General features: G+C 37.8%; 1 non-coding gene across 1 annotated transcript; it reads left to right on the top strand.

Moving 5' to 3' along the window:
* The first annotated feature begins 20289 nt into the window (after positions 1-20289).
* On the top strand, positions 20290-20396 carry LOC114394282. The gene has a single exon (XR_003662688.1). It is a non-coding gene; the product is annotated as a small nucleolar RNA R71 (small nucleolar RNA).
* Positions 20397-26073: the final 5677 nt, after the last annotated feature.

Raw genomic sequence — 26073 nt, 5'->3', positions numbered from 1 at the left:
TTGGGCTTAGCGAGCCTGCTTGCTAAGCCCATTGTGTAGAAAAAAATATTTTGTGTTCACACGCTGAGCGCGTGTCTATCACGCTTAGCCCATGAGTAAATTTCATAAGGCGCGCTAAGCGCATCCATCGCGCTAAGCGCCCAACCTTAACTTCAGTTTTATTTTATGCTTTTCACTTTGAATAAATCTTGTCTAATCTTGTGATTTGATTCTTTTGTTTTGCAGATGGCTTCTCGTAAAAGGAAGGTACCAGCTTCAGTGTCCCAGGCACGATATGACATATCAAAATTCACATCACAAGATGCCTGGGACAGATATGCAGACAATGTCCTTGGTCGGAAGATCCTTCCGGAAATGAATGTGAAGCTGTACATTACAGAATTTGATGAATTCAGGAGAAAAATTGAGAGGAGAAATTGGCATAAGGAGCTCACTAACTTCTCAGAGGGAAGCATTGATGTTGCTATTGTTAAAGAATTTTATGCTAACCTCTATGACCCTGAAGACAAATCAAGAGGATGAGAGGGCACCTAATTAAATTTGATGTTGACGCCCTCAACACCTTCTTGAAGACACCAGTGGTAATAGAGGAAAGGGAGAGCTTGCCTGCCTACTCTAGGTTTGCTAATTTGAGGCCTGTTCCTCAAGAGCTTGATGCTCATCTATGTATCCCTGGGAGGGGATTTGAGCTGAATGCAGACGACCTACCTCTGAAGATCTTGAGAAAGAATCTGACTACTCTAGCCCAGACCTGGAGTGTTCTATCTTTTTCTAACTTAGCCCCGACATCTCATACTTCAGACATTACTCTGGATAAGGCCAAGTTGATATACAGGCTTGTTATGAAGATGGATATGAACTTGGGGTCCCTCATCTCAAGTCAGATCTCTCTTATAGCACAACACGACTCCTCGAGGCTAGGTTTTCCAGCCTTGATTACTGCTTTATGCAAGGCCCGAGGAGTCACATCTGATTCTTTGACCTTTGAATCCCTGAGCCCAACCATTAATTTGGCTTATATTAAAAAGAATTGCTAGAACCTGGATGACCCTTCGGTCACTTTTCGAGGAACCCAGAAATCCAGGGCTAGGAGATCTGAGGCCCCATCTACATCAGCTACCCCTGCTCCCCCTACATCAGCTCCTTCTACCTCTCCTCTCCCTCCAGCACCAGTAGCTCCAATTTTTCCAAATCCTTCTTCTCAGAGCTCCAAGCCTTCCTTGTCTATGTTGCAGAGCCTACATTAGGGCCAGCTACTGATTATGTAGGGTTTGTAGGATGTGGTCCCCCAGTGGCCAGTTATGAGCATTGAAGAATTTCTACAGAAGGTGGCCTGGCTAGGAGTCCAGCCTTCTCCTTCAAGAGGAGTGAGGCCTCTACAGCCCAAGAGCCTTAATAAGACCAGAAGGATGACATTCTAGAGGTCTCAGAGCCCACTCCACTTAAGCCTTTCATTTTTTAGAATGATTCAGTTATTGTACAAGAGGATGTTGCAGTAGCAGAGCCCACTCCAACTGAGCCTTTTATTTTTGAGACTGATCGAGTTATTGTTCAGAAGGATGTTGCAGTACCAGAGCCATCTCCTCAGCCTGAGCCTGAGCCATCTATTACAGCGCCGAACTTGCCTATTTCCCGATGAGAGTGTGATCTTTAATTGTGAGAGAACAACTAGCAGTAAGTAATGGTTTTTGCATGAATCTTTGAATATGGAATGAATGCATAAGTTTGAAGATGATGAAGTCCATGTTTTAATTGAAAGTAGCCACTTAGCCAAAAAGCTTATCTTATGTATGAATGATTTATCCCTTGCACCTAATTTGAGCGGAAAGTATGATTGTTTGATTGAACCTTGAGCCTGTACAGTTTATCTCCTTCTACCTTGTCTTAGGTTGTAGGAGAGCATCATTCATGAAAGGAAAAATTTGGTTCAAAGCAATTTGCCCCAAATTTGGGGGAGTTTATTAGGTGAAAGCTTCCAATGGTAAGAAATAATAGCACACACAGGAGTTAATAAGCACAAAAATGTGTTCAATAAAAAAATTGTAAGTAGTAAATAAAAATAAAAATGTGTGCTGCTAATTAAGAAAAAGAAAAGCTAAGTGCGGAAAAGCAAGTAATAGAGCTGGAATAAAAAGAAAAAGGTTGATCTAAGGATGAATGCTCTCTTAGAACCTAAGCTTTTGCATCCTAGAAAAACCATGAATTGTTTGTAGCCCAGCCTCATTACAAGCCTAGTAAAAGTCCTTCGGATTCAAGTTTGTGCATTCTTGAGTGTATGGTATGAGATGAAGTGCAAAGATTGAGACTTATGTTGGTTGTTGACCGATGGATAGCCTAAACACTTGTGCTTGAGTGAAACAGTGACCGTGAGGCTTTGGTTGATAATCCTTCCTTGATATTTGTCATTCCTGCTAACTTATCTCAGTTGTGTTTCTTAATAATCATGTTCATGCTTTGAAAAACTGCATGTCTTGTGAGAAGTTATTGATGGAAACATTGAATGCAATTCATGTCATGTGATTGAATTCTTTGGAATAAACACATTTGTGAAGAACCACTATGAATTTTTGTCACTTGAGGACAAGTGAATTGTTCTTTCTTTACTTGAGGACAAACAACACTGTAAATTTGGGGGAGTTTGTTAGTCGTCGTTTACGACTAACTTTTGTATATAAAAGTTTTCCAAAATGTATATAAATCTCCCAATTTATGGTTCTTTTTTGGTTGGATTGTAAATAAAATTGCTTTGTTTTGATCTCTGCTCAGTAGAAGCCTCTTTACATTGAATTAATGTTAAATTTTCTTTAATTTTGGGCAAAAAGGAGTTATTTTGAAGAAATGCCAAAGGAGTCATCGCGCTAAGCGAGCTCACTACGCTTAGCGCGCATCAACGGCTAAGCCCAGCACCATCACGCTTAGCGAGTAAAGGGGAATCTGGAAAGACATCTGCTACACAAGCACGCGCTTAGCGCGTTATCAGGTCACTAAGCGAGTCGTCTGTCGCTTTCCAGGCTTAGCACGAGATTGGTGTTAAGCTCAAATTCACTTACTCGCGCTAAGCGTGAGAATGGCTGGTTGGATTTCCCCTGTGGTTACTTTTTGTTCCACTTTTTCTTCGCACAAATATATTCAAGGGAAATCCGGTTTACCGGAAAGTGCACCGGATCGTCAAGTATTTAAAAATTAAAATGGATGAATCCGAGTATCAAACACAGGGAACTAATGTTAGCCTAAGTTAAGTTAAAAAATGAAGCATTGTTGAGAGAACATGTATGATTGATAATTTCAAACAGAATTTAAACTAAACCTTTATGCTAAAAACTATAAAATGCAAAGTAAGTAAAAGTGACAACAGTAGGTAGAAATGTTGGGTCTTTCTAACAAACAAGCTGATTCATATAAATATATTTCTTTAATCAATCATGCTCTTGTGCTTTATGTTGTAGCCCAAATTACTAAACCTCGATCCCTAGTCAGACTGAATCAATCCAAGCTTCGTCCTCAGATCCCTCTTGTTGGACTAGGCCCAATTTAGACGGCCTTCTTAGGTTTAGACTAACTTAAACTGAGTTTCATCCGTAGATCCCTCTTGTAAGACTAGACTCAGCTCAAGCAGCTTATGAAGGTTTAGCCTAATTTAGCCTAAGCTTTGTCCGCAGATCCTTCTTGTAAGACTAGGCCTAGACTAAACAACATTATTGTAACAACATAATTAAAACCAAAACTTAATCCGCAAATCCCTCTTGTAAGTCTAAGTTTCGATCCTGCTTCAATCAAGTTCTAAGGCAACAATACATTTCCTAATGCTACAGTCACCTAACTATGCACACAAATGGATGATCAGACTAAAGGCATACAAACATTAAGCATTGAAGGAAGCATTGAACACAAAAAACATAATCAATTAGATATCAAGTATTTACATCAGTTGTTCATTAGAAATCCCCAACTAGGGTTCTTAGCCAACCATTATAAAGAAACCCAAACAATAATAATCTTACAAAGCCTAGGCTTCAATGCACAAGCTGTTCCCCTTGCTGCTTCTAGGGCTTTTTTTCCCGAAATAGGCACTGTGTTGTGCTCTGGAATCTGAGCCAATCATCTGCTTACCCTAATTCTGCACAAAATAGGCTTTAAATAGGCTCTGAATTCGTGACGTTGCGCTTAGCGCTACCCTCGCGCTTAGCGCAAGTAAGTGGGTTTGGGTTTAGCGCCAATCTTGCACTGAGCCTGGCTGAAGACACCTGCTGTGCTTAGCGCACTGATCTCGCGCTTAGCACGCGGCCTTGATGCTGATGCTTTATCAGATTCTCCTTCACACTAAGCGCACTGAAGCTGCGCTTAGCAGTGGATGCACGCTAAGCTCAACTATCACATTTTGCATTTCACAACTTAGCCTCTTTTTCACCTAAAAATGCACAAATTTCATCATTAAACCCAATAGAAATGTTCTGGAGACAGCTTTAACCATAAAACAAGATTTATTTACAAGATTACTCCAAAACAACCATAAATTGGGGAACTATATAAGTTTTGGAAAATGATTTCTATACAAAGGTTAGTCGTATAAGACGACTAAAAATGGCGCTAAGTGCGACGTCGAGATCAGGAAGCCATTTTAAGCCTGATTTGCACAGAATAAAAGAAGATAATTGTTCACTACTGAAAGGCCTGAAGTGAATTTTAGAGAGCATAAAGCAGAGCAAGGGGCCAAGTTTTCATCTTTTAGGGAGATTAGTGAGTTTTTGAGTGATTATAAGATTTTTAGAGGTGGAGCCTAGAGGTGGAGGAGACATCCCTGCTCCTTTGTAAACAAGCAATTTCTCTTGATTCCTCTTCTTCAGTGTAAAAAGTAGTTTCTTTGCCATGAAAGGCTAAAACCCTCAGTTGGGGATTCTTATTGAGTAGTTGATGTAAACTCTTTTTCATATCAAATTAAGGTTGTTTTATGTGTTCACTGCTTTTATCTATGCGTATTGTATGCATGCTTGTGGCTTGATCACCCATTTGTGTGTGCTGTTAGGGACTTTAGCATTGGGAAATGTATTGTTTCCTTAGAACTTGATAGAGCAGGGACTGAATAACTGCATTGCTAGGGATAGTGTGTAGGGTTTTAGTTTTCTTTATTATGTTGTGAGTATAATGCTATTTAAATTAGGCTAAGTTCAACAAGAGGGATCTATGAACAAAGTTTGATTTAAATTAGTCCAAACTCTGGAGGAATCAGTGTTTGATATTTTTGTCCTCAGCATAGAACACGGGAACATCTTTAATTAAAAAAACATCTTTAATTGCATCAACTTACTCAGTAGGAGGACCCAACGCCTTTAGATATATGTTTTCACACTTACTTGTTCTCGTTTATTGCTTTTACTTAGGATAGAACATACTTTTGCTTTAATTCACAATCATTAATTTTTGTTTGCAAATGCTTGCTTACACAACAAAACTTTGCTAAATGAACAAGTTCGCTGTGTTTGATACTCGGTTCATTCCGTTTTAATTATTTTACTTGGCGACCCGGTGCGCTTGCCGGTAAGACCACTCCTATATAAAAACAAGTAATACCAATTTGGAAGAGGGAGTAAACAAGTATTCTGGTCGAACATGTGCATTGCGTTATGAGCTATGAATTGTACAATCACATGACTATAAGACCCTTTAAGGGCAACGAGTTACTGCTAAGACCCTTTAAGGGCAACGAGTTAATGCGTGACGAGTATTTGTGATGGGAACCACTGGGGGGACCCAATGAGTTTAATCATAAGATCAACGAGATAAAACTATTTTGAGAATAATTGAGGAATAGTGTGTTTTGTACAATTCATAGATAGAGTTTGTGTGCTAAAATGTTTTCTGGGTTGGACCTGAATCAGGAGGGAGTGGCCCTGATGGACTCTTCGAAGTGTAGGCCTTGGGGGTAAATACACTTGGTTTGAATGCTCCTTTAAGCCTGTGCCGATCCCACATGGTTGGAGCATTCTCACAAAACAGCGTGACCTTAACTGGTCTCCCTATGATTTTACCTAGTGAGAGTAACTTGACTTACTAGTGTGTGGTTTGTCTTGTCATGTACTCCTAGGCACCCAACAAGGTTTTTCACTGACATGGTACCACATTGCATATAGGATTGAGTCTTAGTGTATATGTTGCATAACGCTTGTGTATTGATCAATACTGATTGACTTGATGATATTGTGTTTTGATCCTTGAGTACGTGAATGTTGTGAAAATGAATGAGACATGTTGTGTTGTGATGTGATGTTGGGCGACAAAGTGGTGAAATGATGTGAGCTATGTCGCATAACGCTTGTGTATTAATCGATATTGATTGACTTGGTGATATTGTGTTTTGATCCTTGAGTACGTGAATGTTGTGAAAATGAATGAGATGTGTTATGTTGTGATGTAATGTTGGGCGACAAAGTGGTGAAATGACGTGAGTTACGTTTAAGTAAATTTTATTTTGTTTATATGATATTTATACCTACATGTTCTCTTGTTTCTCTCCATTAGTTAGGAATATGATAACTCACTCCCCATGTGTTGTTTGTGTTCGTGGGAGCAGATGACTAGGTGAATTGCTATAAGGAACCTTGTGTTGAAGAACATGGGACACGATGCTCTGATAGGATCTGACATTGAGGTATGAGTTTTGTTTAATTACATGATGTTTTGAGCAAAAAAAAAATGTTTCTGACAAGTTTATCTGCTAATAATGAAGTGAATGTGAGCCTTTTACCCTTTTGAAAGGATTTTATTTAAATGTGTTTTAAGAACTTTTAATCAATTATGATTTCTTATTTCTTTTATTATTAGTACATATATGTGTGGGGTAGAGGGCGTCACACATGTAGTGTTTGAATTAGATTGTAAAATGGTAGTTGACAAAATAAATATTGCATGTGGGGACGGAAAAAATTGAGAAATATTGTTGCTGAATGTAAAAATATTTTAGTTGTTCATTCATCCTATGGAATAGGATTTGTTAAAAGGCAAGCTGATGAAGTTTCTCATGAGTTAGCAAGGGTGACTTCATTGTTCCCTAGCCTATACTTTATTCATCATGTAAATCCTTGTATTGAGCATTATAGAAGCAAAATGAGGGGTTGAATTGTGTTTTTAGAAATTTAAAAACTTTTCTAAGATTGGTAACATGTTTATCGTTTGATGCAAAATGAAGAATTGTTCTGAGTTTAGAACGAAAATGCGAACAAGTTTTGGAAAAAAGGTTTTGATAGCTCAAATGTTTGTTTCGAAAAAAAGTTGTTCAATTACAAGGACTTAAATGAAATATTTGATCAATTAAAGGTTTTTTTTTTTCAAAATAGTGTTCAAACTTAATGGCTTCCAAAATAGTGATGTAGCTAAACAATTAAAAGTAGTGAAACAAAGGAAGAAAAAGGGAAAAAGATAGTGCACAAAGGTTTTTATACATGTTCACCCCAATATTAGGCTACGTCCAATTTTCATTCTTTAAGATGAGATTTCCACTAACACAACCAGCCATTATTGGACACCAGTCATTGCATTTCAAGAACTTGTTAGCAATCCCACTAAACTTCATACTTGGCGCACTGTTAGACCAACAACAACATTGGTTTGGCAGCCACTTTCTAGGCTTTACAATGAGGATTTTGTGTTTGACTGCACACAAATAAATTCTCCTAACAAGAGGGATTTCCACTCAGGAAATTACAAGACCTCACTTCTATTTATGACAGGATTACAACACAAGATCAAATGCAGAAGTGGGTCACTCTTACTTGAGGTGTTGAATCAACAATGACAGATTCTCATACAAAGATGCATCTCAAGTTTTGTCTGACTAGAATAGCTTTAATAGTCTTCAATGTGCTCCTTCAAGTCCTCTTAAACCTTTAAAGATAATCATTGGAGTGGAGCCCACACCACTTACATATGTCCAGAGAAAGTTTGAAAAAGGTGGTAACTGTCAAGACATGACAGTTATGCAAAACTATTTTGAGGTTTCCATTCTGAGGAACCTTTCTGATGAACATTCTGAAGACATATTAGAATGGTGATTTCAATGTTTGTTGGATATGTTCTGAGGTAAATCTTTATGCTAAAGCATAACTGATACGACATTTTGAGGACATCTTTATCAAAATTAACACATCTTCACGGCACAAAACATTTTGAAGTAGACCACTTCATAGATCAAATGTGAAGATACATTTGCTAATGTGTTAATGTACTGTCCAAGGTTTAAACTGTACAATGACTTAAGTGTCCATTCTAGTGTTGCACATCAGATCTTCTCTTGGACATTGCTTCAACTTTCAACTTGATTGCATCTTATCATGCCTTAAACATTCTTCTCTTGATGAACCCTCCACTACTACAAAATATAGAATTAACATCGCACGATTAACATCGATTTTTTAAAAAATTGATGTTAACAAAAGCACGGTGACATTTTTGTAAATAAGTCGAGTTAGTTAACATCGGTTTTGACAAAATCGACGTTAACTAACTGATGTTAACATCGGTTTTTTAAACCCGATGTTAACTACCTGCGGTTAACATCGGTTTTTTGAAAACCGATGTTAACTACCTTAGGTCAACATAGGTTATTTTTAAAAAACTGATGTTACGTTGTTGATAAATTAAAAACCTGACTTACTTCATCCCCCCGTGCGCTAAAACCCTATTGTTTCTCCTTTCTCTTTCTGCCTGAGCACTGACTGCCGCAAATTGCTCGTGATTGCAACCACATTGTTGTCAGCTATGACTGCTCGTGACTCTTCTTTCTCAGTCCCACTCTGAGTTGCCTCTGGCTGCCACTCGAGGTAAGCTTCATGTCTTCATTCATTTTCATTGCATTTAGACTCTGTTTTCTTTGCTTTTTATAAGGACATTGTTGTCGTTGGACTTTGTTTTTTTGGTTGGGGTACGAGTCTCTGTTACCTTGTTGATCGAAAGTAGTTTGACCTGTTTGTTCTGTTGCTTTGCTCGTTTCATATTTTCTGTTCTTTTGAATCTATTAGAATATTATTTGCAGTTGGTCTACTATCCTGGGGTGTCTTAGATTCATTTCCCTTTTCATTCAATGTTTTGATAGTGGGGCAGGGGCTGGTGGTTATATATGTGAGTTGTTTTCCTAACCGTAAGATTTATTTGATAGTGGGAAAGGGAATCTAATGGTGTAGATGTGGGCAGAAGGGTTTCAGAGGTGATAGGCACAATGGATGGTTTTGGGGATTTTGATGAGTTAGGAGAACACAAAGGGCTTTGTGTACTTTGGGTCAGAAAACAAAAGCTTTGGTGAAGTAACCCAGCTTCTAGTGTGGCATGTATTGGCTTTGCTAACAAATAGTGTAGTTGCGAGCAAAAGCTTTAATGTCAAAGTACATGCTTGACCAGTAGAAGGAGGTTCCAAGCCTAACCGAATTTGGTTGAAGTTTAAAGTGTCCTGTCATTGGGGAGGAGTGGTGAAGATTTGAAATCTGAGGCACAAAGAGTCAATTATGTAAGTACAATAAGCCTTTTGAGACTCTAAAAGTTATTTGCATGCTTTCATCAATTTCAACTTTTCTAATCAGTTATTTTCCTTCATCTTATGAGAAACGTGGCATCCAGACAAACAAAGATATATATATATATATATATATATATAAATGTGTGTGTGTGTGTGTGTTCTGTCTTGTTAGTCAGGAGGATCTAAACTAATTCAATTTTATTCAGAGTCCATTGTCATTTCAGTTGTGGCAAGCTGTTATAGCTTGGTTAGGATTCTCTTTAGCTCTTACACAAACTGCGTCTCAATTGTATGTGATGTTCTGCCATGCAACATGCTGGACTATCTGGTTGAGCATGAATATATAGTATTATTTTTAAAGGGGGACAAGCCGAACCTCGAGGAATGTTGTAGCAGATCAAAGACATCACTTGGTATTGGCTGGTGTATAAAGGAGGGGATAGACCAGGGTACTTATATTCATCTTGGTGCATGAACCCTTTGGGGGGATTGGTATAGTGATATGTTTTAGTTTTCATTAACAAATTTGTTTTGTGTTTTTTAAGGGGATATAGAAAGATAGAAATTCACTCTTTTTTTGTTTAATTGTCATATTGTACAGCATGTGCATGTAGAACTGATGTACACCCTTATTTTATATATATATATATATATATATATATATATATATATATATATATATATATATATATATTTGTCTTAAAAAAAAACTTTGTACAACCTGCTACTTAAATTTCTTATCACTAAGCTGACCCTAGTCACTTATATTGAAATGTGTGTTATAGAATAAAGAATTGATTTTATGTATTTACCAAATGGGATTTTTGAGGGTGCAAAAGACGTAATAAAAAAGTTTCTGCAGTGATACTCAGCCACTAATCACAATACCCATTTTCCAAATGTGTGCCTCTTCCTTTGGACTTTTGTGTAGTAGCTTTGAAACATAAATTGATACGCTGCATTCTCTCAGCCACGTTTAGTGTCATATATATGCTAGAAACTGATGATTGTCAAATTGACCCTCAAAAATGACAAAAAATCTCTATTAATAATGTTGGTAGGTTCCAAATTGGCAATGTCATTGTTATTGAAGGATGATTGATTCCCCCTTTCTATCTCACAAATCAGAAACCTACAAACTGGGCACTGGCCCTTACTTGTTAGCCATGGTACAATGCAATCCTCATGAAACATGTGGTTGCAAGGAGTGAGCATGACCTCTTCACTGGGCTCAAAATCTTCCAAGCAAATAGCACAAGTCTTGCCATCTTCATCATTTTCTTTCTCCTTCTCTTTCCAAGTAAATAGGCACTAAACTACTATTCTACTTGGCTATTTATGATAGCATCAATTTGATGGAAACTAAGGCAGAAACTTGGAATTCAGCTGAATTTTATTGGACTGTAAATTTTCTAATGGTGTCCAAAGAAAGGCCAAATTTTGCTGTCACTTTGTCATAATTTGTCCTGAACATTTACTCTTGTACTACTAACTGATTATATATTATCTACTAAATCACACAGGAGAATGGGAAAACAACCACATACACATGGATTTTGAGCACTAGCTGGTGGCAAAGTAGAGCACCAGTTAACCCAGATGCTGTTGTTGTAGTTGTTTTCTTATGTAGTTGTTTAATTGGTGGCTTTTTTTTACCTCAACAGGTTTTTGTTTTTTACAACTTCCCATGTTAACCATCAAGTTAATAGTATAGACACTACTTGGTTTTGACTTGTTATCCTCTCCTTAATTTCCGCGCAGAGCAAATGCCTCAAACTCCATAAAGAAAAAGTCATATTAGTCAATGCTTCTTGTGATGTCCATAGCTTGTTTGTATTGCTTTTGGTGTGCAATTCACATATATTGGACCAGTCCACATCGTCCAGCCATAGGTGAAGAGGCTGATCTCGGTGTTCTCGTGTTCTTAGCAATATACTTTTTCCTACCTTATGGTTTGTGTATAATGTCCATGTCCCCAAAAGATCATGATCCTAAGTAGATTCCTCTTTAATAATGTTCACCCTATTAGAGATGTGTTCTGCTTTTGCCACTCCTATATAGTTGTGAGGGTAGCTAGAATATTTCGCCAGTAAGTAAATTGTATAATCACTCAGCAAAACTATGTGAAGCTATGCATCCATTCCTTGTTGGAACTGGATTCTTTTGAGCTTACAAGTTATATTTCACTTACTCATACGTTGTTATCTATATCTTGTTGCAAAGTGATCCAAAATAGAAGTTTGACATTTGACTCCTGTCATAATGTACCTTTCATTTGTTCAAATAAAGCTTCTTGTAGGTCTTAATAACATTAAATTTGTTTGCGTAAATTTGAAATTCTGAAGTATATGTATATTTAACCATAACAAACATTTTTTTAGGGAGATTTACCTTAACTAACATTAACTAGCTTATAATGGGTGAATTTTAGTTGTTCAGGCTGTAGACTTACTACCATGGACATGGACATTAATCTCTTAGCCTTGACTGTTATGTGAATCTTTTGAGTTTTGGCACCACTTTAGGATAATAGTTGCTACATGTTGGCAGACTCACATTTCTTCTCATTAGAGTGAGGTGGCGGTGTCTACGTACACGTGAGCAGATGTTTTAGTGGTAATTGATGTGAATGAAATTGATGTTACATCCCTCGTTTTCCCTTGCCCATATAAAAGTGCCTAATACATATAAATTACAATGATGACAACCAAGTTGTAGCTTCGTTGTTAGACCATTGGCTCTACATGTATGTATGTATCCTAAGTTGGTAATGTCTTCATTTTCACTTATAAAAAATCATTGACAAAAATGTAGTGCAGACTTGCAGGATCATTGATTTTTTGTATATCAATTCTTGTAACATAATTGAATAGTTGCACGGTCTTTATTTGGTTTGGTCTTTCACATTCGAGCTTCACAAGGGCTTGCGTTTAAATTTGTAGGTTATGTTTTGTTCCAGTTTGTAATCTAAGCCACTGTTGGATTATCTGCCAAAGGACTTGCAACATACTTCTCTTGTACAACAAGTGTTGAACCAATTGGCTGAAGGTATGTCTCTATTATAGGGTCTGGATTCCCAAATATCATACGTATGACCATGAACAAGAGCTTCTACATGCCCAAATATGATAGGTGTTGGTTTTTTGTATGTGAAATTTTGTAACAGAAAAAAAACACTTAAAGCCCATAGTTTAGTTCAGTACCCGCATTAGTTGACTATGCAAATAGGACTATAATGACAATTCCTCATAATACAATATAATACCTTATGTTGGAAGACCAGCTATGACTGCATCTTGTGGCTAGATCTAAACTTGGCATCTAAGTTGAAGACCAGCTACCCAAATTTAGACAAATTCTACATGACTACAGAGTTTTGGCAAATTGTGAAATCCGTAATTGTGTGTGTTTTTTAATTTGCTATTTTACTTACCCCTTGTGTGATTGTAGAAACAAGGGAAACAAATGTCCAATATATCTGAATATTCTTGATGTTGAAGGAAATAACTATTTTAACATTTGTTAAGTATAGTTTCCTGGGTTTAGCTATGAATATATAGTGAAAAAATTCTTTAGGGTAGCAATAACTAGTACCTGATTCCAATATTAGCATAAAGCCTGCAAGTGATTCTGTCTCTAAGAGGTCAAGGTCAACAGATTTCTCATCCACTGAGTGTTTGTGCTGCTTCACTCCTAACCTTGAAAGAGCAGCTTGACTAGCTCCATGTTTCATTGATGTCTGTGCAACTTTTCATTGTATTCCTAGACCTTGAATTGTCTTAACCAGTGACAAAGAGCAAGTATTTCTTTCTCTCCAATCTTCCCTGCTCTCCATGTTCTCTCCCATGATTAATTTGTCATTGCCATCAAGAATGCTTACTATCTGTCTAGTGGTTGGTCTTAATTTTGGGTCAGAACAGGTGCATGCAGCTCCTAAGCTTACCAATGTCATTAACTCCTTCAAATTGTACTCTCCATTTAGTCCCATATCTGCTAATGCCTCAAGTGGCCTTTTTCTCACCTCAAATTCATGAACCTTCTTTACCAATAGCACCTCAGGTTGCCTAAAATCCACAGTCTTAAGTCCACTTACAATCTCAAGCATCACTACACCAAAACTACCTAGTCTTGGGCACCATAACCTTAAATCCACAGCTCCTAACCTTAATTAAAATCCACAGCCTCAGGTTGCTCTTATTGCTGATTACATGATGGCCATGCTCATTCCTTGACAAAAACTTAGCCAGAGCAAAACTACCTAGTTTTGGGGTCATGTCAAGTTCAAGAGTCACTACTGAAGAGGTTATGTTCCTGTGAATGACTTGTTCATCCCATTCCTCGTGCAGATAGAGAAGTGCAAATGCAAGTGATTTCACTATGTTATACCTATGATGGTCAAGTTGGTGACTGAGACACACACAGACACACACACACACACACACACACACACACACACACACACACACACACACACACACACACACACACACACACACACACACACACACACACACACACACACACCTGAATTGCAGAAGCAGTCTAAAGCTAATTAGTAGTAAGGATTGCCTTAAGGTTTGTCTTTGGTGGTACTCCATTTTTTTTTCTTCTTAAGCTAAACTTGTTCTAGTACCCCACTAATTAGTTTTTAGGATAATCATTAATAAAACTAGTTTTGTTTTTGTTGGTTAGAACATTTTAAATTGTGTACCAGCAGGTCATTTTCAATTATGAGATATTTAAGTCCACTAAAAAACATAACTCATGTGGTAGCTAGAGTTCTATCAATTAAATTGAGTAACATGGCTCCAATTCCCTCCTACAGGCTTGAAAATTCTTAGCCTGCACCATTAAAACAAGTCATTGTGTACTCTAGTCTATACATCCAGCTAACTAGGTAGAGAGAGATATTTGGATGCTTTTTGGAAAGAGAGATTAATTTCATACTCAATCGGGACCTTATACAGTTGTGAAAAGCCACATATATCCAGAAAGTAAGCCCCCTAGACCACTTTGTTAATTACTTAAACTCCACCTTCACTAATGAAATCAATTTGATCTAAAAACCCTTGGGGGATTGATCGAGGCCGTACCCGAATCAAATAAAGATTAAAGATGCAGTATCTAGGAAGTGATCCTAGGTCGTCTCCCAACGAGCAATGGTCAACCAAACGTTCATAACAGATCGTAATAAAATAGTAACAAATTGGGGGGTTGTTTGTTTTTGTAAATTAAACAGCAAGTAAATTTTAATTATAAAATATCAGAATTAAAACACGTTGTTTCCCCTTGATTCACAAGCAAGTCTCTTATCCTAGGTTACAAGGATTTATCCTTTATCAGTTCAACCACTTAATCCAACCCTAAATTAAATTACTAAGCAAAATTTAACATAAGGCATTCATTATGTGATTAAGCAACACATACACCAATTAATCATGAACGGAACTGATCATTAAACATGAACGTAAATTAAGCGCAGAGACAAAATCTATTTTAATTCCAAGCCCATAAATAAAATAAAATCTAGATAAGATAAGATAAGACAAAATCTAGATAAGATCTATATAAAATAATATCTAGATGAGATAAAATCTAGATAAAATAATATCTAGATGAGATAAAATCTAGATAAGATAAGATTTGGTAGAATAAAATTGTCTGCTCTCTTCAAGTCCAAGCCCAATTCTGGATTCAAGCCCAATTGCTTATAATTCTCCTGAAATTAAATTAAAAACACAAAATTAATCCAGTAGGCCCAAATGATAAAACTGCATAATTAATTTGACAATTAAGGCTAATCAATAATTAAAATGGTGATAAAAAGGGTTAAGAAATATGAAAAAATGATGACACGTAAAATCCCCTCACACTTAACCTTTTGCACTCCTGGGCAAAATAAAAAAAAAACAAAGCAAGGGACAAATCCAGAGACATTAAAGAGAAATAAATAGACACAACAACAATTACATATTTCTCAATGAATCTCAAGGAATAAAAAGAATGGGTAGCATGCAACACGTAAAGAGTTAAAGAGTCAAGGCCGTCATGAAAATCATCCAAGCATCTCAAACATGGCAAGATAGTAAATCAGCTCAAGAATAAAAAGTGATAAAGCCTCACAAGATATGCACTATATCTCTCAAGTGTCTAGGCTACTGTTTACTCTCAGAGCACCCATGAAAACAAACACCACATAGACTTGGCAAGACTCTAAAATTGACAACCACATCACAAGCACATGCACATGAGGATCAAAAGGTCTTTTAAGGTTGTAATGGGGTCAAGGACAAGGTAGATGAAAGTATGGGATGGTAGCTAAAACCCAAAGGAATAGAGGAGCAATGGGGAATAAGTGGGAAGTAAGAAAAAGTAATAAACCCCAAAACCAAAATTACAAATTAAGCTTTAAAAAGTAACCCAAAACAAAATCAACCAAGTCCTCAAACCAATTCAAGTCTTCAAACCAAGACCTCATTTATTCAACCTCATTCTTTTTCTATTTTTTTATTTTTTTTAACGTGAACAGTAGCAATTGAAAGCATTTGAAAAATAAAGCAACAATTAGGCAATATATGTATACATCATCAAGCATGGCCAATAAAAACATATCATCCAATGAAACATACCCCCCCCCCCCTCCCTCACACTTATTCCCAAAACAATTCCAAAGCTCCAAAATTCCTTAAGGGTAGGGTGAAATCATGGTTTTTCACTTAAGGCTTGTAATGAGCTTCAAAACAAAGAAAGGGGAACATAGGCTCAAAGGGGCTATCAAAGGAATTAATTCAAGGTAGGCTTATTTGGCTAGAGGCTTATAAGAACAAAATGCCTAAGTCATCTCCCAACATGCATGTGAAGCAAGAAGTATCAACAAGAGTAAAGCCAAGGCTATTGTGCAAGCAATCAATGGAGCAAAACACACCGAATAAAATAAATGATGATGGCTCAAATTTTCACCAAGGGTAAATCTATCACTTTTAATTCGAACTTTCAAAACTAACTTGACATGTAGAGAAAAACAAGGATTCAATTCACAAAATGCCAAGAAACTCCTATTTCAAAAACAATTACCCATTACATGTACATAACCTATAATTCAAAGAGAACATGCAATGTTGTACACAAAACATAAAACCAAAATAAAAAAATTAAGCTAGAAAACCTAACAAAATTAAGCTAGAAAACCTTATAAAATTAAACTAGAATACCCAACAAAATTAAAGAACAATCTTCTCCCTAACAAAATTAAACTAGAATACCCAACAAAATTAAAGAACAATCTTCTCCCCCCCCCCCCCCCCCCCCCCCGCTCACACTTAAACAACACATTGTCCTCAATGTAGCACAACCATAAGATCAAGAACAATCAAGGCAATCAATAAATTTGGACAAGTGCAATAAAAGTAAAGAAGGAGACAGAAAAAGAAAACTCCCTAAGTCATGACGGAAGGGAAGTAGGGTGAAGTAGGGAGGTCTCCTCCACCACTACATCCACTGAGGAGGGATTTGTGAGGAATGGTTCAGCCGGTGTCCATTAACCACTCAAATGGGGCTGTCCAATCAGGCGCCCAAATGATAGAGGTGGTAGTCACTGCAAGCTTGAGGCAATCAAAAGCCTCTTTGCACCGGTCATCAAAATCAAACTCCACCTCCTTTTGCAGCAGATTGGATAGTGGAAGGGCCACTTTGCTAAAATTCTTGATAAAGCGCCTATAAAACCCTGCATGACCAAGAAAAGAACGAACCTCTCGCACGCAAGAGGGGTAAGGAAATTGTGAAATAACATCTATTTTTGCAGGGTCTACCTCTATGCCCCTACTTGAAATGATATGCCCTAAAACTATACCTTGTTCTACCATGAAGTGACATTTTTCAAAATTCAACACAAGGTTAGTTTTAATGCATCTACTAAGAACTCTAGCCAGACTATCCAAACATGTATCAAAAGAGGATCCATAAATAGTAAAATCATCCATAAACACCTTTATGCAAGTCTCTAAAAAATCACTGAAAATGCTAAGCATACACTGCTGGAAGGTACCAGGGGTGTTGCATAGGCCAAAGGGCATCCTTCTATAGGCAAAAGTGCCAAAAGGACAGGTGAATATGGTCTTTTCTTGATCCTCAGGAACAATATGAATTTGTAAATAACTAGAAAAACCATCAAGAAAATAGTAATGAGACTTACCTACCAAGCGCTCAAGCATTTGATCAATGAAAGGCAGGGGAAAATGATCTTTTCTGGTTACCTGGTTCAACCTCCTATAATTAATGCAGACTCACCAACTATTCTGGACTCTTGTGGGGATAAGCTCATCCCTTTCATTCTTAATCACTGTGAGGCCTGTCTTCTTAGGAACCACTTGGACTGGACTCATCCACTGGCTGTCAGAAATGGGGTAGATGTTCGAGCTTGTAAGAGCTTGGTCACTTCCTTTTTCACCACATCTAGAATGACGAGATTGAGTCTCCGTTGTGGTTGCCTCACTGGCTTAGCTCGATCCTCTAAAAGTATCCTATGCATGTAGGTAGATGGGCTAATACCGAGAATGTCTGCTAAAGTCCATCCAATGGCTTTCTTGTGCTTCTTGAGCACTAGAACAACTTCTCCTCTTGCTCAACATCAAGGGAGGCAGAGATGACCACTGGAAATTTTTCCTTGTCCTCCAAGTAAGCATATTTGAGGTTTGCTGGTAAGGGCTTCAACTCTGGTGTGGGTGGTGGCTGAACAGTGGGAGGAACTATGGTAGGAGAAGAAGAAGGTTCCTCAGCCTGTACCTCATAAAGAAAGTCAGAAGTATATGTACTTCCTGCAACATGGTTAGTGCATTCTGACTCTAAAAAATCAACATCAAGAGGTACAACACCCAGAAAATTAGAACCAGACTCAAATTCAAATTCACTCTCAGCATAAAAATCAGATACAGGATCAAATTCAAACTCAAATTTAGATTCAATGCATAAGGAGTGACAAGTATGCAGATAAGATAAAAATGAATGTTTCCTACCATGAAGAACAAAATCAAACATATAATCATCAACAATCTGATCAATTATCTCAGGACGAAAAATAGAATGATCCTCAGATGGATGTTTCATGGCATCAAGAATGTTAAAATGAACAACAATATCACCAAATTCCATAGACAATGTGCCAGCGTAAACATCTATCTTGGTTCGGGCTGTTTTCATAAATGGCCTGCCTAAAATAATTCGAACTGAACCATAGGAAAATCCCTCTTCCATATTAAGAACATAAAAATTAACAGGAAAAATAAGTTCACCAACCCGAACTAGCACATCCTCTATGAAACCTGTGGGGTAAGTAACACTTCTATTTGCCAAATGAATCACTACATCTGTAGATTGCAAAGGTCCAAGAGATAAAGAATTGAAAATGGATAGAGGCATGACACTAACTGATGCTCCTAGATCTAGCATGACATTCTCAAATTTATTGTTCCCAATTATGCAAGGTATACAGAAAGTACCTGGGTCCTTACATTTCTCAGGAATGTGAGGAACAGATTTACCTATCAATGCTGACACGTTTCTACCCATGCTAATCCTTTCATTGCCCTTGAACTTCCTTTTGTGGGTGCACAGCTCCTTTAGAAACTTGGCATATCTTGGAATCTGCTTGATGGCATCCAGCAGAGGTATGTTCACCTCTACTTTTCTAAAGGTCTCCATGATCTCCTTTCCCGCTTCTTCCATCTTTTTGTTTGGAATTGCACTAGGTGGGAATGGAAGAGGGATAGGAGGCTGTTGTAAGTCATAATTACTAGAAGAAGGTCCACCTGCATGAAAATTTTTGTTAGGAAGCTTTCTCTTTTGTGCAACTATCTCATCCTCTTTTTCAGGTGTAGAAGGAAGCTTGACAGGTTCAGGTGCAGGTGCTGCTACTGGTGGAGGCACTTGAATTTGGTTGCCTGACCTTAAGGTGATGGCACTCACATTTTTTGGATTCTGCACAGTTTGTGAAGGCAATTTGTCAGAATTTTGGGACTGAGCTTGGTTCATCTGAGTAGCCATCTGCCCCATCTGATTTGTCAGACTCTGAATGGAGGCTCTTGTCTCTTGCTGAAATTGCATATTCTGGATGGTCATTTGCCTCACTAACTCTTCTAAGGAAGGTTGAGGAGAGACCTCAATTGCTTGTTGTGACTGCTGTTATATTGGAGGAGGAACATATGGCTTGCTTGGAGCAGCAACATTCTGGAAAGGAGGCACATGCTGTTGTTGTTGTGGAGGACTTGTCCATTTCAGATTTGGATGATTCCTCCAACCTGGATTGTATCTATTGCTTGAAAGGTCATAATTATTCTGCTGTTGTTGGTTTTGCTGCTGAGGAGGTGTAACTATTATAAATGTTTGTAGCATAAGCTTTAGGTTGCTCATTGACTCCAGATTGCTACAAAGAAGGACAAAGATTTTTACGGTGATCTGCAGAAGAACATAGACCACAGACTCTTGCAACATGTGTAGATTTCTTATTCATGGCAAGATGAGTTACTAGGTTGACCAAGGCATCAAGTTTTCCTTCAAGCTTTTTATTTTCAGTAGATGAAGATGAATTTGTGGCCACCTCATGGACTCCTCTAAGAACAATAGCATAATTTCTTGCACTGAATTGTTGGGAGTTGGAAGCCATCTTCTCAATCAAATTCCTAGCTTCAGCAGGGGTCATATCACCAAGGGCTTCACCACTGGCAGCATCAATCATACTCCTCTCCATGTTGCTAAGTCCCTCATAGAAATATTGAAGAAGGAGTTGCTCAGAAATCTAGTGGTGAGGATAGCTTGCACACAATTTCTTGAATCTTTCCCAGTACTCATACAAGCTTTCTCCATTAAGTTGCTTGATGCCTGAAATGTCTTTTCTGATGGCAGTGGTCCTAGATGTAGGGAAGAATTTCTCCAGGAACACCCTCTTAAGCAACAATATTGAGTCTAGTCCTTTATAGTTTCTCCATTGCAATGTGAAGGGAGGCATTTAATGAGAAAACCCCATCTGAGATTGACCTTACACTGCAGTACAGGGATCAATAATGAGACTGCAATTATTTGTTAACTTTCGACATAAAATAACCCAAAGAAGATAAACTAGGTGAAGATGGGGGCTTATTGTGAGGAAATGAATATAATATCAACATCCCCAATAAAATATCATTTCAATGTTTCAAACTCCAGCAGAAACATTAAAGAGATATTTATGTTATCTAATAATAATACCAATGTCAAAATCTATAAAAAGAGAATGTTACATCCTGTTATATATATAAGTTCACCTTTGGAAATCTTTGCCTTGTAATGCATGAAATACTGGCTACAACCTGCAAATTTGCAGATGTTGGAGCATAGTAGTTTGTTGCATATAGTTTTCTAAATGTTAAATGTACTTAGTATTCTTATGCTTCCAATTATTTCTAAATTATGTCACAATTTACTATAGAAATTATATAATTGTTTCTTTGGAATATTGTTGAAGTATCATTTTGGTTAATTGAGTTAAACTTTTGATGGAATGTTGGCCACAAAAGTTTCTCGAAACACGGTGTGCCATTGCACATACACACACTGAGACACACACACACACACACACACACATACACACACACTCACAGAGACACACAGACATACACACACAGAGACACACACACACACACACACACAACACACACACACACACACACACACACACACACACACACACACACACACACACACACACACAGGCTTTTTATAAAGCCTACTAATTGCCACATATTGATATCTATTTTTCAGAATGATGATTGATTTAGGTGGTCATTCATTGTTGCTTTCATTTTGGACCGTGCTGCTCATCATCATAGGTACAAATGTTTGTTACCAACTAATATTATTATTAGTTGTTCACTGCTGTTAATGACAGTTGATATAAGCTATACAAATTGTGTTCATGATGAGTGAACCTTAGATTCCCATTTGATTCTTGCGGACAATTTGCATTAATCATTGTATTCAATCTTGAATTGTCCGTTTGGACAGTTTGGGGAGACTGATATTTTTATGGTAGATTCATGCATTAAGGTTAACATTATTTTGTTTAATTTGATGAAATTTCGGTACAATGCATTTCGATTCGTTCTTTGAGTGCATACTTGATTATCGGGAAATTAATATCACCAATTTCATGTTGTATACTTGAGACCAATGTGAAATGCTGCCGAAATTTTGTCAAATTTAACAAAATAAAATTAACCCTGACGTATGAAGCTACTATAAAAGACCGTCTTCCCAAATGGGATAAGGCCACACCTATAATAAAAAAGTGAGATTTTCATGCATCGAATAACTTTGTGAGTATCATGGGGTTATTACTTAGATGGATCAAAGTTGGATGAATGAAAGTTGCATCAGCCCAGAATATGAGGAAGGCATGGAGCAGTTCTTGCAATTTGCTTCTGAAAGAGGTCGACCGGATAAAGATGGAAAATATTATTGTCCTTGCATCAATTGTTTGAACGGAAGATGACAAATACTGGACGATATACGAGAGCATCTGTTGTGTGATGGAATTAAGAGGAATTATACGACGTGGATATGGCATGGTGAAATGAAAAACATGCAGAGTGGGCCCCAATCTGAACCATTTGATGTAGAAATGGGAGATCGCTTGGAGGATATGATTCATGACCTTGGACAATAGTCTTTTCAGCAAGCTCATGCCCTTGTGTATGAAAGATTGCAGAGTGACTCAAAGAAGCCTTTGTATTTGGGGTACAAGAATTTGTTGACGCTGTTGTCAGCGGTCTTAAGTCTGGTTAATGTCAAGGCCAGATATGGGTGGAGTGACAAAAGCTTTACTTCAGTGCTTGAAGTAGTGCACGATCTGCTTCCAGAGGAAAACACGTTGCCTAAAAGCTACTATCAGGCCAAGAAGATCCTGTGTCCGATGGGTATGGAGTATGAGAAGATTCATGCTTGCCCTAATGATTGCATACTATACAGGCATGAATTTGAAGAAATGTCCAAATGCCCCAGTTGTAGGGCATCACGGTACAAGGTGAAGGATGATGAAGAGTGCAGTTTTGATGAAAACTCAAAGAAGGGCCCTCCAGCAAAGGTGTTGTGGTATCTTCCCATCATTCCAAGGTTTAAGCATCTTTTTGCTAATGAAGACGATGCAAAAGACCTTACCTAGCATGCAAATAGGAGAAACTCTGATGGAATGGTCCATCATCCAGCTGATTGCTCCCACTGGAAGAAGATTGATGGTTTGTATTCGGATTTCGGCAAAGAGGCAAGAAATCTTAGGCTTGGACTAGCCAGTGATGGAATGAATCCGTATGGCAATTTAAGCACTCAACACAGTTTATGGCCAGTTCTACTAGTAATTTACAGTTTGCCTCCTTGGTTGTGTATGAAGCGAAAATACATGATGTTGTCTATGATGATATCGGGCCCAAGACAGTCAGGAAATGACATTGATGTTTATCTAAGTCTGTTGATTGAAGACCTGAGAAAGTTATGGGATGAGGGGGTTTTAGTGTTTGATGGATTTCACAAGGAGACTTTTGAAATGCATGCAATGCTTTTCTGTACCATTAATGACTTTCCCGCATATGGAAATCTGAGTGGTTACAGTGTCAAGGGTCATCATGCATGCCCCATATGTGAAGAAGACACAAGCTTCATACAATTGAAACATAGTAGAAAAAAAATGTATAGCAGGCATCGTCATTTTCTAAAACCACATCACCCTTACAGATGACTGAAAAAAGCTTTTAATGGAAGTCAAGAGCACGAAATTGTGCTGATACTATTGACTGGTGAGCAGGTCTTCCAGCGGGTTGAACACTTGAATATTGTATTTGGAAAGACCCAAAAGAAGGATAAAAATAAGACTTGCATATGGAAGAAGAGGTCCATTTTCTTTGATCTTCCGTATTGGTCAGATCTGGATGTTAGACATTGTATCGATGTTATGCATATGGAGAAAAATGTATGTGACAGTGTGATTGGGGTGCTCTTTAACATTCAAGGCAAGACGAAAGATGGTCTGAATACCTGTCAAGATCTAGCTGACATGGGTATATGATCACAGTTGCATCCAAGGTTTGATGGGAAAAAAAATATACTTGCCTCCAACTTGTCATACTTTGTCCAGAAAGGAGATGATAAGTTTTTGTCAGTGTCTTCATCGGGTCAAGGTCCCAAAAGGATACTCTTCAAATATTAAGAGCCTTGTGCAGTTGAAGGACCTGAAGCTGGTAGGGTTAAAGTCTCACGATTGTCACGTGTTGATGCAACAATTGTTAGCCATGGCCATACGAGACATTTTGCCTAACAAAGTAAGGTTAGCCATAACTTGCCTGAGCTTTTTCTTCCATGACATATGTAGCAAAGTCCTTGATCCTGTCAAGTTTGATGACCTAGAAAATATGGTCGCAATTATACTGTGCCAGTTGGAGATGTATTTTCTCCTTGCTTTCTTTGACATCAAGATTCACTTAATTGCTCATCTAGTCAGAGAAATCAAAGGTTGTGGTCCTATTTATTTGCGGTGGATGTACCCAATTGAGCGATACATGAAGATCTTAAAAGGTTATACCAAAAATCTACATCGTTCGGAAGCATCTATTGCTAAAAGGTACATTGCAAAAGAAGCCATTGAATTTTGTTCAGAGTACATTGAAAAGGCTAAACCTGTTGGCCTTCCTGAGTCTCGGCATGACGATAGAGTGGGTGGTAAGGGTTCAAGAGGACTGCATGTTATCACTCCAAGTTTAGAAGATTTGTTACAAGCTCACTTGTATGTGTTGAACAACATTAATGAAGTTTTGCCATACATACTTCAGCATGAAGCTTTAGTCAAACAAAATAATCCAAAAATGTCAAAGAGCTGGGTCTTGAAAAAGCATAACAAGACTTTCTCTGATTGGTTTAAAGATACAATCTTTGCTGATGAAAATGTTTCAGAAACATTAAGAAAGCTAGCAGATGGGCCTAAAAGAAATGTTATAGCTTGGCAAGGATACGACATAAACAAGTATTCCTTTTACACAAAAGCACAAGACGACAAAAGTACAATGCAAAACAACGGGGTCACCCTAAGGGCTGAATCTCAACACTTCGCAAGTGTGCATGATGACAATCCCTATGTAGCTTCCATCCCTTACTTTGGGTTCATTGATGAAATTAGGGAGCTTAACTATGTCAAATTTACTGTGTGTGTTTTCAAATGTAAATGGGTTGACAACAACACCGGTGTGCAGACCGACGATGTAGGATTTACGTTGGTAGACCTAAAGAAACTAGCTTATCACAATGACCCTTTCATCATGGCAGAACAAGCTAAACAAGTATTTTATGTGCAAGACCCTTGGGATGAAAGGTGGTGCGTGGTTCTACACGGGAAAACAATTGGTGTTAATGTAGATGATGATGATTCATACATGGACACTTATGTTAGTCCTTTGTCCACATAAATCACTCCTAGCATCATCGGAGAAGAAGAACCTGACGACGTTCATGCTAATCGTAATGATCATGATGAAGGAGAATTAATTAACATCGCCTAATGTAATTTTCTAATTATGTATTTGATTTTGGTAAGTTTATTTACATAACTTATATTGTGGTTTTTGATAATGTTAACTAACTCAAGCTTTTCTATTTACAGGACCATGGCTACTCCACCTCGCTCGCCTCCTCCTCCTCCTCCTCCCCCTGCGGACCTATCAACGTCTCCGTCTACCATGAAGTGGACACGCAAAGCGACATGGCTACGATCGTTGGCCATTAGACAACCTGGTGCAGGGAGACTAGTGGTCAACGTTGATCCTGATACCGGCAAGGCCGACGATCCCCATAAGAAATTAAGAACATATTTGGAGGGATATTCAGGTATCTTAGTTTTCTTCTTTGATTTTCTTTAATAGGCATAACTTATAGTTTACTTACAATAAAACCTAATTTTTTTATTTGTCAGGAGGAATTTGAAATCCCTAAAGCTTCTAACAGTAGGACAAAGAAGAAAATTCTTCAGACTGTTAGTGAGAGGTGAAGGCAGTTTAAATTAGACTTGACCAGGAAATGGGCCCTTGCAGCCGATCAGGATGGTGTGGATGACACTGTCTGTGAAAAATATGGCATTAGCAAGGATAAATGAGCCCAGTTTTGTGAGACACAGAGAAACCTTTCTTGGGAGGTATGTACTTTGTCATTTTAGTTGTTTTCCATAAATGATTCACTTGTTATAATTCATTGTAGTAATCAATTTCATTAATGTTTGATTTTTGTAGGATGTGCTGAAAAAGGCACAGGCCATCCAAAAGCAAAACACTGCCCCCACGTGTTGTCTCGTGGGGGTTATGAATATTTAGAACAAAAGCTCATGGCAGAGAAGACAAAAAAGAAACTGGAGGAAGCTGCTCAGTCTGGAAGCACTGATGGCGTCATTGACCCTTCATCTCCCATCAGATGCTACGTGAAGTGGAAGATGGCCCGCACGAAGAAAATTGGGCAAATGACGTCTGAGGCAATAAAGGAAATCGTTGAGAAGATCGTAAGTCATTTTCAAT

Source organism: Glycine soja, chromosome 17 (genome assembly GCF_004193775.1).
Source record: "Glycine soja cultivar W05 chromosome 17, ASM419377v2, whole genome shotgun sequence".
NCBI classification, from domain to species: Eukaryota; Viridiplantae; Streptophyta; class Magnoliopsida; order Fabales; family Fabaceae; genus Glycine; species Glycine soja.
Note: the sequence above shows the minus strand (reverse complement) of the source record. Positions and strands in the feature narration are given on the sequence as shown.